Source organism: Branchiostoma belcheri, unplaced genomic scaffold (assembly GCF_001625305.1).
Source record: "Branchiostoma belcheri isolate BF01 breed outbred unplaced genomic scaffold, Haploidv18h27 scaffold118, whole genome shotgun sequence".
Classification (NCBI taxonomy): domain Eukaryota; kingdom Metazoa; phylum Chordata; class Leptocardii; order Amphioxiformes; family Branchiostomatidae; genus Branchiostoma; species Branchiostoma belcheri.
Window position 1 is genome coordinate 213,440 of NW_017802580.1, and position 17,005 is coordinate 230,444.

General features: G+C 38.6%; 1 pseudogene; it reads right to left on the reverse strand.

Moving 5' to 3' along the window:
- Positions 1–3,645: 3,645 nt before the first annotated feature.
- On the reverse strand, positions 3,646–16,249 carry LOC109462503 (annotated as a pseudogene).
- Between the last annotated feature and the right edge of the window lie 756 nt (positions 16,250–17,005).

Sequence of the window (17,005 nt, forward strand, 5' to 3'; positions counted from 1 at the left end):
GTTAACCCTACCTAGACCGGGCTTTTTTTGACATGGGGGGACCGGGGGGTGGGCTCTTTTGACCCCCCCCTAAGAACTCGCGAACGGTATGTCGTATGACCACCAAATTTTCAGAGAATGGTGTACTAGTGACAATTTATCATATCTACAATTTTTATGTCGTTATGACGTAATATGACGTCATTATGACGTCATTAATGTGATTTTATTGGCCAAAACCGTCTAAATAGGTTTTTCCCTGAAAACCTCCCTGGTATACAACATAACTGTACCAAAAGTGTTTATGACAGAATATTAGTGTGTACTAAGTCTTATGTTGCCCATAGCAACACCGGTGACGTCATAAAATGACGTCATGCATATTTAAGATATCCGCCATCTTGGATCATCAATCTTGAATTTTCAAAAATAGTTTTTTTTTCATGATAAAGCCTAAAATACATTGTAAACATACTAAACACCTTCATTCAAACCTTTTTGTAAAAAGAAATGGAAGTATTGATGAAATTTTAATGAAAATAACCCGTATATACCTGTTCTAATGATATGGTCCGCCATCTTGGATTTTGGCCAATGACGTCATCAAATTAGCATAAATTATGCATATTTAATGATAAAATTTGCATAAAATTATATAGGATGTTATTAATATTAGAAACCATGAGTAACTTGACATAAAACCCATAAAATTCTATTGTTGAAGCAAAAAGTACTAAATTTAGCAAAAAATGCTTGTCAGAAACCCGTTGCCATGGCAACACAAAAAATTATTATCTTATTCCAATAATAGAGAATTGTTGCCAACAATATTTTAGGAAAAGTCACCAAGTTTGGTCGTTCTACGGCCAACCGTTCAGATGCTAGGTGACATCAAAGTTGCCGCGGGCACTTTTAGCCCCCCCCCCCCCGGTCCTAGGTAGGGTTAAAGCCTGACCGCAAAACAGGTAGCTAGTTGCATGTGGTGTTTGTTTGTTTGTTTGTTTGTTTGTTATGTGCATAATGTAGCATTTTTCGGGATTAAACTGCATGAGCCATTTGCTCTGCCATTATTCCAAAGTGTTTAGGTTTTTTTGTAGACGTTGTGAGTCGGTCCGTGTAGACAACTATACATACAACAGACAGTCGTCGGCAAATAACCTCACATTTGAGTCAAGCTAATCTGGTAGGTCCTTTTATATACAAGACGAAGAGAAAAGGTCTCAGGACGGGTCCTTGAGGGATTCCAGACGCTAATTTAACTGGAGCAGACGCCTTTCCCTTAACCACTACTGTTTGCTGTCTGTTGGCCAGGAAAGCCTTTAACCATTTCGTAGTAGGGTCTTGGACTTCATAATACTCCAGTTTTGAGATGACCCTACTATGGGGGACGTTGTCAAAAGCTTTAGTGAAATCGAGTATTGCTTAGTCTACCTGCCGTTTACTATTCAATGCGCCAGCTGTGTCATAAACTGTTAATATAAGCTGTGTTTCTGTGGATCGTTTGACTCTTTCCCTTTTTAACTCTGTTATATTTGTTCCAGTCTTCGTCTTGGCCTGTTTTCTTAGCTTTGTTATAGAGGCGATGCTTTTTACGACAGTACTTCCTTAGGTTTGGGTTGAGCCAAGGCAAGTTGTATCTACTTGATGTTACCTTTAGTTATTAGGCATGTGTTTTATTTTGTCTTTGAAGTCTGACCGCTTCTGTGTAACTAACATATCCTGAGTTCTTTTGTCAAAGTTACTTGTATAGTCCGTTAGGTCTCTCTTGATGGCTGGTTCATCGGAGGACGGCTCATGTGCGAATGTACACTGTTTTGTTTCGGTGCCAGGTTAACGTCAGCTAGAAACATGTCTTGATCACTTATTCCCGGAACTACTGTAGTCTTCTCAATTATGTTGGGGTTATCAACTAAGAAAGGGTCCAAGATATTACCATTTTAGTTGGTTCCTGGACTGTTTGGAATAACCCGTGGTTATTCATTAGGTGTAGTAGTTCCTCTGCTTGGCCTGTGTAATAGTAACATATATATATAATACTGTCACGGATGCCACGTAGCTGCCAAATGGTGTTAAGGGTAGTGGGGATATATTATACAGCCGAATCACAAGACATGGTGCATGTTGTTTTTATTTTTACCATGGGGATCATTCTCTAATATTGCATTGCAACATAGGTCAACACGTGTAAACTTTACAATAAATGATTTGCACCCCCCCTCCAAATCTTGATGTTAACGTTTCTCCAACAAAAAGTTAGATACTTCTAGTGGCTAATACCTATTCTAAATAATGAAATTCGTGCACCCAAACCACTTAGTTTACGAACGTAGCTGTGGACGGATATCAGATTCTGTTTTTATTGTAATTAAAATGAAACTCAAATTAGGAACAGTCAATAAAATTAGTCGCATGCCGCATGCATGATTGAGCAGTTTAAGAACCTCTTAAAATCCAAATAGTATGCTGTCATCCTATGGAGTCTTCGATCATGCTTCATAGAGTCCCTTATTAAAATGCAGGACACAGTTCTAGTGGAGGTACGCAAAAGTGTTGCTGACTTTTTAATCGGTTATAACTTATTACATTTATGTACATTAATGTTTTTACGCAATGTTCAAATTTTTAACATGAAAAAACTCAATGTAATCTCTATTTAAGACTGTACATGTGTTTATTAATCCATGCTATGCTTTAATCTTTGGAATACACAACAGTCAAAAATATGCTGTCAGAAATGCTTGTAATATGGCTACATAAAGTTTCCAATAGCTTCCCACGAACATCACATATAGATGTCCTTTCCACAGATCTGGTTTTAAATTGATCTTGGAATCAAACAAAGAATATCCGCATGTTACCAGACAATAAGTTTTGTGACTCGCCCGAGCATTTATCTACGAGCATCACTCGCGAGAACTGTTCACAACTTAACCCATCTGCACAGCCACCTCAACCATTACACCACAAGCTGGTAATGTGTGACTCAGTATGTATATTGAAATCAGAAATGTATATACATCTGCGTTACATGTTCTTTCCATTTGGTAAAATGTTATTATACTAGTTTCCTCAGCCCAGTCAATCTACATGTATCTTAAATATATATAGCTTCCCTTAGAATTAGACTATCAATTTCTTTACTTTATACAATCTAATTCGTAGAGCCAAAATATCTAATAAGAAACAGTATGACTTGCTTATTCTAGGCTTGAGTTGAAAGAATTCCTAACATAATTTATCTGTCGAGAGACGACGCTAAAAAGCACCACAGCGTCCCTTCGAATCAAATTCTTTTTAGCCTAATAGGAATCACATCTGCATTCAAATATGTGATTCTGTTATGTTTACATGCATTCTTACCACCAAACGGGAGGAATTAATTACAGTCCACAGCTGGGTCGTTAAACAGTCCTCCTAGTATTTTACAATTAGTACGTATCCCTAATGTTATATCATTTTTTTTTTGTAGGGAATCATGTTTCCAACGAAACAGAGGCATTGTTGAGGTTTGACATCGCTATGGCTATCATTTTTTTGGAAATTTTAAAATTTTGCACGTATGGTGTGATGTCATACGTAACAGTTATCCTGGCAAGTTAAAACACCATACGCATCTTGTAATGTATTCGTTGAAAATGAAATTCAGTATAACAGTTTAAAAGAAAATTAGTCACTATGTGTTTGTCCTTCGCCTTCAGGAATACTCACCAAATGTTTGTCTTTTGCCTTATTTTCCTCAACTTCGGCAAAGGTTGTCATGGGTATATCTTCTGTAGCTGCACTACTTCCAGTAGCTGCTATCCCTGATGTGCACGGGGCAGTCTGCTGACTGCCGGCAGTTGGTCCATTGTTCTGATTAGGTTCACCCAGACCAAGGCGTGACCTGACCGCAGAGGCCAAACTCTGTATTACATCTCCTGTCATCGTCATCAGTAGTGCCAGTAGAAAGCCTTGAGAAGCATTAAGTACAATAAAGAAGTACTCAAGAACCCTGCTGCCTGCAAAAGGCACGATAAAACCGAGAATCCAAGTAAATCCCATCAGAAAAGAGATGCGGAAATAAACCCAGGCCTTACTGCTCCAAGAGCGAGACAAAGCGGCGTCGGCAATCTTAAATGACTTCCGTATGGCCAGCAAAGCCAAGGTGATCAACACGACATTGATCAGAATGGCAGAGAAGACTGGAACACCAAAAGCAACCAAACTGCCAGTCGGGTTGCCAATCCAACAGTGAACTCCGTACTCCACCCTGACTGAGCTGCAGGGACAGAACTCTACAAACACCGTCACCGCCACTACAAGCAACGGCATCAGCCAGGTATACAACACGTAGCTGCGCAGTTTGGGTCTTTCTGAACCATCACGAAATGTGATGAAAAGATCCAAAGCCAGTGCGTTCATAGACGTGAAGGAAGTCAGCAGAAAGTAGTGCAGAATTATACCATACACCACACAGACTACCCCGGGTGGAGGGAGCACACGTGCTACAAAAAGGGATTCCCCGACTGCCATACAAGCCAACATTTGCACCTTCAGCTTTGCCGGTACTTTCTTCCACTGGCCAGATTTGATAGTACAGCCTATGAAAGCACAGACGGCTATGACAGACACAATTACAAGACCCAAGGTTAACCAGCCTTGAGTTGCTTCCCAATTGTTTGTCGTTTGATCATTGATTGTGGCATTCAGGAAATACTGCAGTATACACTCTCCGCAAACCAACGCTGTGGTGTTCAGAATGGCTACCTGTTCAGCTGGGCAAGTCACGTTAGAACTCAACAGGTGTACACTGCCATTGGGAACAACATCAAACTCTTCCTCGGTGAAAATCAGTGTTGATCTGCTGCAGTTTCTAATGGTCTGTTCACCTAGGCAAGATACGTTGGAACTTAACATGTCTATGGTATCATTGGGAAGACTATTGAATTCTTCCGTTGTAAAATTTAAGGTGGTGGTGTTGCAGCTTTGAAAAATGCTGCTTTTGTTTGATGAGGCAGAACCTACACTCGTGGACGATAAAAACCGACATGTGTCAACAAAAGGATCGTATACACTATCTGATTGACACTGCTTAGGGCTGTTCTCTTTAGCATTAAAATTGAACAAATGGGTTAGTGAGATACAATACGGAAAACAATTACCTTCGTTTGCTACAGTGAGACAATCTAAATGTGTAGTGGCTGTGAGGGATAGTCCATCGCAGAGAGCACAGTGTATGTTTTTGTAAACCTGTCCTGAGGACTTCAATGGGGAAGTGTAAGATTTGCATTGAACTGCATCACAGTATCCTTCAGACATGCTAACCTTTCTAGGAATACATGGCCTACCGAAGAAGTTAAGGTGTTTAGGATCTACTAAGAAGAATTCCAACACTTGAGATCCAGCACAATGGTAGTCAGGATCATTGGTGACATTGAATATCTGTGTAATTTTCATTTCAGGAGTAGAAGAGTTGATCAACCCATAACACTCTAGTGTAGATTGCCAAACAACTATGTCTGCCATGGAGACATTATTGCAAACCGCACAGAAAATATTTCTGTAAGAAACATTTGTTGAACTATCTTGAAATGGCATTCGGTATACCAGATCACTCGGGTTAAAGTGATCCGTCTGTTTTAAACACTGTTCTTTCGTGACGTCATCAAGCCAATCGCCTGGACAGTCAGCAACCAACCAGTAGGATGACTTCGGAAAGAACCCCGGCAGACACTTCCATTTCTCTTGACGCTGATTGGATGGCACGCTTCGGCACTCTTCCCTGTGGTGATGAGATCAGAAAAAAAATGTATCTTTGTGTCTATCTTTGCATGTATGTTTTTATTCAGGTCTTTCTAAAAAAGTTGCTTGAATCTTTGCTTATGTTTTAAAATACTGGGAAGTTTCAGGGAGCAGCATTTGTGTACTTCATTCGAATGACAATACACCAATACACTACTAGCGTTGCGACTATAGTCGTGCATGAAAAGTAAAAAAATGAAAAAAATATATATATATATTATATATGCCGCGGAGGAAGTACATGTACAAGCCGTATAAAATCGCATGTCACCCCCCCCCCCAAAAAAAATCAATACACACGGCGGTCGGTTGCTAGGCTGAAAGTCGCATTACTAGGGAGGTATCGGGTTACAGAACGCGTTCGAACGTGGCCGCGCGGGAGTCCCGGGCCGGCCCGGGGGCAACGGGTAAAATTTGAAAATAAACAAAAGTAATTGGAGAGTAAATACTCGTCAAAATAAAATGTAATAAGTGATTTTGTTTACCTCAAATGTTATTCTTGCACTGCCTTTGCTCCACTTTGTGTACATTTAATTCCAAATGAGATCAATTTCGGATTTCAAAAAGGGTTCACGAGAACCAAACAACTGATTTTAAGAGGCCCCGAAAATTAAAAATAAGGTTAGATTTTTGGATTTTTAGAAATATTACAGTAAATTTAAACTTTCTGTCTTAGGATTTTTTTATTTTTTAACTAAAACTCGACTTACAGTCAAAAGAAGAGCTAAAAACGCAGTGTTTTAACTTTAAATACCGATAATTCATAATCGCGGCCATATTTAAAAAATCCCTAAGACAGAAATCTGCGGAAATCGTTCCTCTTCCAAACAAGCCCTCAATGAGGTAATTTGAGCGATTTTTGGGAGTGGTTAAAATACCATGTTTGCACGCATGCTATGCCACTTGGATATGGGGACCTGGATTTTATAACAGCGTCAACAAGAATTCTGACCTTCAAGGTCACCCACGATGACGGCAGTAGCTTCGTTACATGTTACATATCCACAATAAAATCACGGCATAGATGTAATGTTTTGAAAACGGTTCATATTTGTGGAAAGGTGGATTTTTCCCATTCCGTGGTTCCCAAGTAAAAAAGGGCTTGAAGTAGCCGGTTGTAGCGGCTTTACTGTAAATGACCGCGGGTAACCCCGGATCGAACGCCCGTTCTATTCGAATGACGCCATATCGAACAAGATTCGCGGGTTCGGGGGATTCGATCTCCATAGTAGCGGATTGGGACTTTTGGGCCCAAATCTGACCATCGTGACAATCGGTCAAGTCTGCGGAGGGCACAATTGTTTATATAGATCTTAGTATAAAAATGTATCTTCTGTTTAGGATTTACATAGGAAATCTGTCATTTCAAACAAAATGTTGGCTTACTTGAAGTCTTCACAACAGTCACCGAAAAAGCTGCAATCCTCGTCACACTGGCAGAACTGCTCTCCTTCGTGCTGCGATCCACATTTTCCCTTACATGAAATACCTTGTGTACAACTTCCCCTGAGTGAAGGATCTATAACACAGATGGAATATAGAATACGTGGCTGTGTGTATAAGGTACAATAGGGGCTCTTAACCCTCAAACCACCGTAGGTTTATTGCGACGAATCTTACCGTATGGGGTCAGAACTGACTGGTACTGTTGAATCACCCAATAAATTTAGCTAACGTAAACTACCAGGCCTAAGCCTACCTCTGACTGCCGTTGTGTTTGCATTGGTGGGGGGCCAGCTAAGACAGTACCTGTGACTTACTGATACGATTTTAAATGTATAGACATAAGATAAAGAATTAAAGTATGCTTGCACATAATGGAGTCAATTTCTCAGAACAAGCATTCGAAGGAAAATAAAGGCTTTGGCTTGACTTGACTTGAGAATGTAAATTGATGATTTGCCAAGCTCTACCTAGTAGTGCCAAGCATTGCTTTATCATTTACGAATTGCAGAACAAAATGTTGGCGATATTACTAAACAGCACTCCCTCATACTTATGCAAATGAGGTCATAATTTTAATAAATTCTGTTAATTGCTGTTCACCTTCACTTAACTTCCAAATGTGTCAAGAATGAAACTCCCAGCAGGTACAACTATGAAATTAGAGAAAATCTCATTAATTATGCAAATAAGGTCTTCTTACATAATCTATATCCTCAGATTTTTTTCTCGTTCTCAATTACCTGTCACAAATGTTTCATAGTCCTATTATAGAACGAAGCAAATTTATAGAATTTCGTCATTAATTATGCAAATTAGCTCCTGATTTGCATTATTGTAATCTGATTGTGTCAGGCATCACTTCAGCTACCTACATACCAAAAATCACGACAATCTGTCAACCGGTTCTTGATTTATCTTTCCATTTTAAAAAAAAATGCTCCTGCAGTTCCAGAACAAGCCGATAGTGGATCCAAACTCATGTCACTTCTTTCCTAGCCCAAAATCTATCTGCCATCCAAAATTCATGACCCTACTATGTCGAGATCATGAGATATCAAAACCGGAAATTCTGCTGCAGTACCAACAAAAGACGCCAGGGGGCCCAACATCCAATCATTTCTAGGTCTCACCAAGACCTACCCATGGCCACCCACCAAGTTTCACAACAATGCATATAAATCTTCTTGAGTTATGCTGTTCACAGACAGACTGACGGACAAACAGACGGACAAACGCTACTGAAAACATAACCTTCTTGGCGAAGGTTCGAAGGTAAAAAAGGATTTCTACCACTGATAGGATGCAAACGATAGGGAACAAACAAAATTTCCTTACCCACGCATGGTATCACATCACAGTAACTCCATCTCCATACAGCGTCCGTGGTGTAGCACCAGGGCCGGTCTTTGTTGTCGGGGTTACGGCAGAAGTTTTCCTCCAGCCCTGCATGAGGATGAGCCTGCGGTGTGTGGGGATGGGGGTGGGGAGACTGGGAGTCCCATCTCTGACACAGCCGGTCTCCTGCCCTGTACAAATGGATAGAAGACAAGCCTCACATTTTTAAAAGTTCTGTTCCAACACAAGCTAAGTAAATTGTTCTCATAAAGAGCTTTCGACCAGTCATGGCGGTCTGTCACTACGGTGTTCTTTCCTATTGCGCGTTCGAAAAGTATGGGCTTACAAGACGCTATTTTGGCCTGCTTTGGACTACCGAAAACATTTTGAAAATAAACAAATAGTATTTAGTGGTAAATTTCGTCAAATTAAAATGAAATTATTGTCTTAACATCCTTTAAATGTTAGCGTTTGATGTTTTAATCACTATTTTTTTAAAAATTTCGCTCAAAAAAACGATTATTGTCGGGTTTCCGAACACACGTCTTGTCATGTTTTAGGCAAACACCGTCTAAACCTGACTACGTGTATTACCCCAGATCCCCGATTTGTTTTTTTTGACGACTAGGAATAAGATTAACCATAGTTCAAAATCGAATCCATTTTTCAAAAGTCCCTAAAACACGATTTTCGGGACAACCGTGACAGTCATTTTGAGCCATAAATGGAGTATGTTTGACTCTCCATGCTTCCAGGTTTGAACGAGTTTTGCCCGTCATATCGCCCGAAAGTGTGCATTGTGCTATTCATACAGGCGTAAAGAATCTTTACAGTATTTAAGGTTACCCAAGGATACGTCAGTAGCTTAGCTACATGTTGCATGTCCACAAAAAACGATAGCGGACATGTACTGTTCAGGAAACTGTTTGTATCTATAGAAAGGTGTATTTTTTTATCTGTTGCAAGGCACTCAGGCAGAAGGGCTTGTTTTGCCGCTTTGTTGTAAATGACCAGAGGTGACCCCGAAATGGAACGAGGGTTCTATTCGAATTGCCCAGATCGAACACATTTCGAATTTTATGAAATGTGAGAACTTTGCAGCCTAGAGTTTACCAACGTGGGTATTCCCAAGTAGACTGACCTAGTGAGACCAGTCACTAGGCTTATTTAAAGTGTGACGTCAACACTGGGTCAAAGGTATCTGGTAAGTCTCACTAGGTCAGTCCATGAAAGAAGATCAGAGTGACTGATAGAAAACTCCAGGTAAGCAAAATTCTCTTGTGTTGGAAGAAATGGTTTAACTTTAAACAACGCCATGTAACTAGCAACACGAATGACTTTTTATGAACTCTCACACTGTTAATAAAATGTGAATAACCTGCCTAAATATGGTGACAACTACAAAAATTCCTGTTCCAAAAGTATGAATTCATCTTCATCACGTTTATAAACAACGATTTTGACGGGGTCCATGTTTATTAAAAATTCCCTTTGCCTATGTCTTAGCCTGATTATTTTCCAAGGATTCGATAAAATTTCTAAGTGGACAGAAATAAAACAATTTGATAAAAATTCTATATTTTCTTTTCTGATCTAGAAAAACCTGCAAGGGGAACTTAGATCATACAACGACAAATATATTTGACGTTATTTTTAAATTTTATTTCTTACCTATTAACTCGCCCTGCGTAGCTCGTTCCCTTGTCACTTTCATAGTAGCACCGTGTCGGCAAGGCTGATATTAAAAGAAAAAAATTGATCCATGTATACCGAAGTATCTAAAGCTTGCGAATGCTTTCTTATGTTCATTTTTAAGTTCCTTTAAGGTTTCTAAATGAATTTAAATGAATTTAGAGTAAACGTCAATGTCAGTTTTTTTTTGTAGGAAATTTGGGTTATAAAATCATATATATAATGGGGAAATTGAATCAGGGTTGCAGTGGGATCTTTAACGTGCTCAATGTGTGGCTCTCTTAGAACACTGCAAATTACCAAGACGGAGCCTTAAAAATATATAGCTGTTGGTTAGTTGGGCAGTCCCAGCTGTATAACCATACCATCGCAGGCGAAGGCATCGTCGCAGTACATCCACCTGATTGTTGGGTTGTTGGTGTAGCACCACGGCCGGTCCTTTCCGTCAGGGTTCCGGCAGTAGTTCTGCTCCAGTCCTGCTGACGGGTAGACCTCGGGAGTGTGGTTATGGGTGTGAGGGTACTGAGATGTCCAGGACTGGCATGTCGAGACATGCCTTTGAGCTACACTCAGTATCCCTACTTTGCCTCTGTAGCTTGTTCCTTTGTCCGAAGTGTAGTAACAGACTGTGGACATGAAGTAAGCAACCATTACACAGAGCCGAATATGACCTCACGAACACTTCCGAACTCTCCTTCCTCAACCATGTATAAATGTGGGCAGGTCGATTACTGCTTGGCTACACCAGATAAATAATAAACATTTGGATGTGGACGGTAGGTACCGCTTTTACAAGTGTTCAGGAGTAGCTCAACAGTAGAATAGGTTGTGATTGACGGTCCAACTTCACTAAGATTAAAAATTTTAACTCCAGTTCGACTGGTTCCGAACGTCAAATGCTTTAAGGTAAGACTCTTAATGATTGCCACGTTCTTTGCCTCTGTTACTCTACTACTGCTGAGCATAAAGAAGCTACCCATTTCTCTCACTAAGTTAATGTAACTACACTAAATGGTTAGGAAATTTACTGCACACTAGACGTATCAAGGTGGACTTAAGTGTCACTAGTTTCTCTACACGACATTTACAGAATCACTATTGATAACCATTGTTAATTAAGAGCAATTTTATGTCATGGGCACACAGCAACATTTTAATGTTTTTAAATTTAGACAAGGAGACATTAGCCAGTGAATATTTATTGTTTTTTAACCTAAATAATCTTTATTAGCTATTAGTATTTGTACATAAAAGGAATTCGATGCTCCAGTTCGGTGGCCTCATACTTCCATGATCTGTTCGTGATTTCTGATTTTAGCTGCTCTTAGTAGTGTTATCCATGAGTCGATGAGACCACCTGTAACTGCCTTACATTTACAATCCTGCTCATTAGCAAAATTTTAACACAAATAATTTACATATAGCCCCTACCTAGTAAAATGTTACACACTGAAATCCTTACTATTTGGCATGGACAACATAATATTCTTGGTTATATGCAAGCACGGCCTCTGACATACCTTTGCCAAATCATGTTAACCGTCCAAACTGACTAATTATACATTTTTCACTGCGAATATTTAAATTGTAAAAGCCCATTTGAATACATTATATAAGTGGATCATATTCTACACCTGATGACAAGGTTATCTCAAGAAAAAAAGCTATATAATTATATAATCTGAATAATATAAATTATGAAAATGAGGTCCTGATTTTAATAAATTAAGTGAAACAATTGATTAGTTATCATTTCTCGAAGAAATTTCAAACCATCCTGCAGTTCTAGAACAATATTTTATGGGGCCAAAACTCACGTGACCTCTTTCCTAGAACAAGAGCTACGTACCATTCAAATTTCATCATGACCCCAGCATGTCCAAATCGCGACATATCAAAACCGAAAGTTTGGCTGCTAGGGGCCCCAAAATCTAATCATTTTTAGATTTTGCCAAACCCTACCAACACACTAAGTATGAAACCAATCCATCCAGCCGTTCTTGAGTTAGTTGTTTGACTAACAAACGGACAGACGGACAAAAGAAAATGAAAGTATAACCTCCACGGCATGTCATGGACGTAATAACTAAAAATAAAGAAAGCTTGCTGCAAATGTCTAATCTGATGGTTTATGAGATAATGATCCCCTTTAATACAGATGTTTATTATATTTTCAAGAGGTGTGTGCAAGTAAGAACGCTAAGCTGTGATAGTATTCCACGTAGGCTCTGTAAACATTTAGTGTGGCTAGTTTTCACTTATTTATAATATGTATAGTTAAACAATTAGCAACTATGTATCAAGAACAATTATAAAGCAATAACAATTTAGGGTGTGATTTGAAGTAAATATTGGCATGGCTTTTTTTTACTAAAGTAATAATGTGAATTATCATCGTTGTACCCATTCATTTTTTAAACGTACCGTACTACAGAAGCTCTAATCAGGGGGACTGAATTGCACCAATCTTTCACAAAGAGCACAGCTACTTTAGCCACTAAGGTCAAACCATATAAAATTGCTTAACACATGTAAAATGTAGCACGTTTTATTATTTTATAATACATTTGGAAATAGCTTAAAGAATTTAGAAACTTATATAGTACTTAAGGTTATCGGTCATATGTAAAATAATCGATCACAAAAATTAATTTGAAAGTTTGACAGATTCATTTCTTACTAAAGTATATTCCTCCAGCTACTCCTACAAGCTACAATACTAATAAAGAAATACCAATTCAAATGTATAAATGAATATGTGAAGACTTACTGCAGTTTTCCTCATCACTGTTGTCTCCACAGTCATCTCTGCCGTCACATCTCGTAGTCAGAATGAAAAGAGCACCGTTTTTACAGGCAGCTAAAGATTTTAGAGAACAGAATCAAGTCATAAACAGAAAACCCACTTTTAGCATATTTTTTCTTATAAATTCAGAATACCCAAAATTACCACAAGCTCTAAATCACACGACACCATACCGTTGGCAAATCATTCTGAACTGTTCCTTTATGCAAACTACAACTAAATCGGGTAAACCTATGTCGTGCACAGCCACCCACCCATCCCCAAACCAAGGTTGGGAGTAGGTCGTGAGCAATGTTTGCATGCGTTCGGCAAGTTGGCTACTGTTTGGTTGCACCAGCAGGATGTTTAAAATGTATAAAACATTCTAGGGTTGCTAATTAATGATGAAATTCTATAAATCTGCTTTGTTCGATAATAGAACTATGAAAAACATCTGAGGATATAGATTATGTAAATGAGGACCTCATTTACATAATTAATGGCAATTTTTTTATAATTTCATAGTTGTAACTGCTGGAAATTTCATACTTGCCACATTTGGAAGTTAAGTGAAGGTAAACATTAATTAACATTATTTATTCAAATCATGACCTCATTTACATAATTTATAAGGACTTGCTATAATAGCCTTTCTGTTAAAATATGGCTGTCATTGGATGGAGGATATGGTCAACTGATATAATCCATGCAAATGAGGCTCTTATTTACAAAATCAATGATTAAAATTGTACAATTCATCAACCGCAAGGGTTAACATCATTTGGCGAAGGTATGAGGTCGTGGAACTCTTGTTAGTGATTTTATCAGTGATTAAACTTTTTTTGAAGGCAAGTATAACTGTTTTGTCTAAACAATACTGGCACTAGTGGAAGATAATGACGAGAAAAACGTTTTCTTCCAATGACCTACCAGTCTGATTATCTTTAAGAACAGGCTCAAAGCAGTTTTCCTCGTCTGAATAATCTTCACAGTCAACTATATAGTCACATACTTGCATCTTGTTGATGATGTGTCCATCTCAGCACATCTCTTTATCTGTAGAAAGACAATAACACGGAAAGTCTTAGCCTGTATGTGCTCATTAATATCCCTATATTAAACTGGCATTGTGTAACACCTTTTTACAATAAAAAAGAACAGGACATATGTTGTTGAAAGAAAAAAAAAAGATTTTAATTAATTATGACGCTAAAACAGTCCACGGAAGGCGTATCAGTTTGTAGTACCACAACAAAGTATTAGGATATATTTTTAATGACCAGTAGCTGTGCGTCCTTTACACAAATTTAGTCATTGTTGTTGTTTTTTGGCGTTGACTAAAAGTCTCTTTAACCACCCCACTTACTTGGCAATTTACTCTATATCCTACGAATCAAACTCAAGTTCTTACCACAATTGTTTTCATCGCTCCCGTCATCACAGTCCACGATCCCGTCACAGACCATTGTGTACACATCGCAGTTACCGTCTGAGCATACCATTCCGTTAAATCCGGAGCAAGCTGCTTAAAGAGGCATAATGCAACAATATTGAGCCAAAAATAATAATCATCACAACTAAAACAACCATCATGTGATTATTATCATTTATATCTCTTCTACTTTATAATATCTATGCAAGTACCTCACGTTTGCGACATTTATGGTTGGCATTATAACAGTTGGAAATAAACGAGTGTACTCTGTGGTGCATCACAAACTACTAGAATGTAAAGAAATATGGATGAAAGTTGTAAAACGAATGATTACTTACCCTGAAAAAACATGACCTCGTAGATTTGGGTTAGTGGACCCAAAGAGGTAAATTCCAGCCGCCAATGCTGCCCAGTGGAAAGAAATCCACTCAGTTCAACATATTCATTACTAAATCTATCCAAAACTGTGGAGCGTTGAACATTCACAATATTCCACCGTTTTCCTGCTGTTGTTGAACGAAAAAGTGTCACATGTGGTTCATGGTCGATATCTATAAAGGCACGGACCCGTGAGAGCGTCATCGGCGTCTGGAGATCAAACGTCAGCTGCCATGCGAGTTCCTCAGCCGCACGCTTCCAGCCTGTGTTTAGGTTGGAGTCCAGAACATAGCCAGAAACATATCGGAAACTTTCTGAGGAAAGCCAGACATCTGAAGTCACCCAGGTAGAATCAGTCTCCAACCATCCACCTAGACAGTAACAGTCCGTTTTAAACACTGGGTAGCAGCATACTATATCATATTCAATGCCCGACGGTAGTTTAATGTCCTTGTCTTGCAAAGCTACATTTGCCAAATTTTGAAAGGTCCATTATTGAACGCAGAATAATTATTGAATTCATCCATCAATCCTACAATTGACTTCCTGATCTACGTTAATCTTCAGTTTATTAGCACCTCTTGCGAATTATTAAACAAATCTGTTTCCTAAGAAGTTGTAGGATGCTAAGCTTAAGTTCAATGGCTGATTTATTTGTATGCTCATTTCAATAGAAGAGTCGTCATAAATGTTTTCAGAGTGCTCTCTCAGATAACGTATATCAAGCTCCACTGGATATATGTTCAAACCCATCCATACACAAGGTTTCTCTCTATTAACTGGTAACTCATGGTAACTCTATTAACTGCTGATGTATGATTTGACTTTTTGACACTGTCAGTTTTTTTTTTATTTATTCAAGCATAGGCAATGTATCCAGAGCGTTAAAATGGTTCTTAGCACATTTACGCTGCATATTAACCCAGGAAGCAGTCGGCTGTGGCTGTGGTCGGTTGTGGTATTTAGGCAGACCCTTCGAGTGGTCCATTACATGATTGCTCAAAAGAAAATAAGAGCGATGGTCTTAAGGCGTCCAATGCAATTTCAGAGCAGCAAAACCCTAAAATCAGCCAAGAATTGGGGGTTTTTATGCTATGGACCGAATTGCATTTATTTTATAATATCACTTATAGACAACGCTATTGATAAGAATTTCTAAAACAGAATTAGAGCGACATATCATTATTGTTTAAAATTATCGAAATCTGTCTAAATCAACAAAAATTGAACGTTAACAGTTTTTTGTAGATGACAGCATTCTTGGGATGAAATAAAGTTTTGCTTAAAAATGCTTTCTTCAAATGGTGAAGGTTGACTTCTTGCTTACCTTTTAGTGTTAATATACCTGGCAGAAACTGGCACAGACTCCACATCAACACCAGGGTTGTTTTGGCGGATGGCAACGTTAGATTTGCCATTCTGGTGTAGAACTTGTGAAAGCTACTCAGCACTAATATAAACTACACCAGTATTGTTGTGAAAGCTATGGCGTGAGCAGTCGGATTTCCTTGTAAGCCAGCAAATTAATTATTGCATATGGTGTCCAGTTTGCAGCCAGCACAGTTGATTAAAGGTACGGTAATTAAGAAAAACCTCATTTTGTGAAAAGTCAATAAGATCACTCGCATGCCATATACATGAAATATTTAAACTATATTACATAATATTGATACATTCCCCATGATATGAGTTGATACGAATCTGCGAAAATTCCATTAACTCCATCCGACGGAGCAAACATTACGGGCATTTGGATCAAGAAAATTAAGATGTTAATTGATAAGATGCGGGCCAACTTTGCTCCAGTGTTAACATGTTTCCACAGTTTACCCATTCCCATGATACATAGGGCCTGGTAGATAATAATTCCCAGGTTACATAGCGGTAGGGTGTCGATATACGATTTTTGACGTTATACAGATTGGTTTTCTGTGTGTGTTATAGAGTTGAAATATTTTGTGTTTAAAATCAAGTGACTTGCTACAGTTTGGATCTGACAACAAAATAGAATGTTGCATTCACAAAGTACTGCCCCTACTGTACTTGGTGACAGCGTAAAGCCTTTGACCATTGTAGTGAAGGGCCTTGGATTCGATAATACTCCAGTTTTGAGATGACCCTGCCCTGAAGTACTTTGTCAAAAGCTTTAGTGAAATCGAGTATTGCTAACTTAA